The sequence below is a fragment of the Euprymna scolopes genome, chromosome 17, assembly GCF_053919585.1.
Source record: "Euprymna scolopes isolate OS-2025 chromosome 17, ASM5391958v1, whole genome shotgun sequence".
Lineage (NCBI taxonomy): Eukaryota > Metazoa > Mollusca > Cephalopoda > Sepiida > Sepiolidae > Euprymna > Euprymna scolopes.
In genome coordinates, this window is record NC_136498.1 from 108587098 (window position 1) to 108589748 (window position 2651).

At 37.7% G+C, this 2651-nt stretch overlaps 1 pseudogene; it reads left to right on the top strand.

Annotated features, from left to right (window-relative positions):
* The first annotated feature begins 2251 nt into the window (after positions 1 to 2251).
* On the top strand, positions 2252 to 2368 carry LOC145297406 (5S ribosomal RNA; annotated as a pseudogene).
* The last annotated feature ends 283 nt before the right edge of the window (positions 2369 to 2651 follow it).

Sequence of the window (2651 nt, forward strand, 5' to 3'; positions counted from 1 at the left end):
ACGTTGATACACCAGTTCCTGCTGGATCACCGAAGTTAAGCAATGTTGAACCGGGTCAGTACTAAATGGGTAACCGTTTAGGGCTTCTAGGTGCTGTAAGTGCTCTCTGCTTGTCTCAGTATTGTTTCCAGTCGTTCTGGACTTCACCTTGCGACTGGGCTCAAGCAGTGCCGATTCAGGAGAGGTGTGGTTCGGGATTGTGTACTCCTTGCCTCACAATTTCATGTCCAGCTGTCCCTACAGAGGGTCTTACAAGACTGAATGGAGGCATCAAAGTCAGGCGAACAGAAACGAGCTATTACTTACATCTATACATACACTAACAAAAAGAGGGTAAACCAACACACATACACAATGAACGCATTTGTAAAACTATTTACTGAAATGTCTTGACCAAATACTTTTGTATCTCTTGCATAATTTTTTTTTCTTTTTTTTTTACTATGTTCACCCCTTACAAAGCATATCGCCACTTGGACGTAAGGGGCTACTATTTGGGGGCCCATGTTTAGGAAAGATTAACAAGATATTTGTTTACGTTACATTTAAACTTCTGCATATCAGTACAGCCAGGGAAGCAAGCAGCAGGAAGGGAATTCCAAAGTGTAGCTGTTCGAGGGAAGAAACTATTAGAATAGAAAACTTTCTGGCATTTACGGACATCAACAGTGAAGGGGTGAGATCTTATTGCTAAGCGAGTTTGTTGGGGATATGTACGTCGAGGGGGTACAAGTGAAACGAGTTCATCAGAACACATTCCATTAAAATATTTGTAAGATAGACACAGTGATGCAACATTGTGGCGATGGGACAGGGGCTGGAGCTTAGTTGATAAAGTGGGGCCGATTAGATTGACAACTCTTTTTTTTTGGACTTTATCTAAGAGGAAGAGACTAGTTGTAGACGCACCAGCCCAGATGTGGCACCAATACTGTTTTGTAATAAAAATTTCGTTTATTGTCAAATTCTTTGTTTACATTATCTGTGTATGTTTTAGGTAGCACTTGCTACTTGATGGGGCGATTAATCGGAATCAGAATCAGGAACCAAGAAAATTTAAACTTTTTAAGGTATCGGAATCGGTATCAAAATCGGAAAAAACTGTACCAATTTCCGATTTCAAAAACTATTCTTTCTAATTGTTTATTATTTGGTCTGTTTTTGATCAAAACTTAATTTTTCCATTACTATTACAAAATATAAAATAGTTCATATTTATTGCTTTTAAGCTAAAAACAAAATTAAAATCTATAAATCACCCGCACAAGTGTATTATTATTTTTTCTGTCCACAAAAATATTAATATTTTGCACCAATCAGAAAACTTACTTAATATTTATCTGAAATGATCTTTCTGGGAGCTACTCAAATCCTTTAAAAATCCAATTTTTCTTCAACAAACCAGTGGAACTAAGTTGACCTGAATCTGCAGATCAGTGTCCCTGGTCGCTCCTATTTTAGGTGCTTTCTTCTGCCACATCTCGCTCTACTCACTCACACACACACACACACACACACACACACACACACACAAACATTAACGAACACACAAACACACACAATTCATTGACTGGCAATCTGTATAAACTTTATTCATTAAATATCTCAAATCTTTCTCACTCAATTATTTTACTAATACGAAATTAAATGAACATTGACTCTTATAAATAACTTTCAACGAATTATGAATTATAAAAATGAGCAGAGAAGTTAAGCTACAAATAAAATCAAAATCTATAGATCACCCGCACAAGTGCATTTTTTACGTTCGCAAAAATATGTAACTTATATATCATATGGGTTCTTATGGAATTCTAAAGAAAAAACAACTCTAAACTTCAGCCCCTGTCCCACCAACGAAATGTTTTACAAGTATTTTAATGGTGGATGCTCTGACGAACTACAAGCACTTGTACCCCCTCGATGAAAATAGCTTCAACAAACCCGACAAGCAGCTAAGTCCCACCCCTTCACAGTAGAGATCCCTAGATGTAAGAAAGCCTTTTACTCTAATAGCTTCTTCCCCAGAACTGCAGGACTTTGAAATTCTCCTCCGGTTTCCTGCTTCCCCAACTGTACTGACATGCAGAAGTTCAAGTGTAATGTGAACAGACATCTTGCTGCTCAACTCCCTACATAGTACCTCTGCAACTTAGGTCCCTGATAGTAGCCCCCTACATCAAAGTGGCAATATACCTTGTTTGTGGTGAAAATGTAATAAAAAAAATTAAAAAAAACAAACTCTATAGCTAAATACGGCATAATCGTGTTGACACACCGGTTCTCATCAGATCACCGAAGTTAAGCAATGTTGAGCCTGGTTAGTTCCAAATGGGTGACCATTTGGGAATTCTAGGTGCTGTATGTGCTCTCTGCTTATCTCGGCATTTGTTTCCAGTCGTCCTGTACATACACTTCACTTGCCACTGGTATTTAACAATGTCGACTCAGGAGAAGTGTGGTTGGAGATTGCACACCTCCTACCATGAAAATTTCATGTGGGTATCCATAGTCTGTCAAAGACTGAAGAAACCCACCCCCTTTAATAGCTAAATATTTAGTGATTTAAAAAGAATTAGAATTGGAATCGGTAATTGTATCAGAATCAGGAATTTAAAACAGAACCAGTAATTGTATCAGAATCTGAAAAA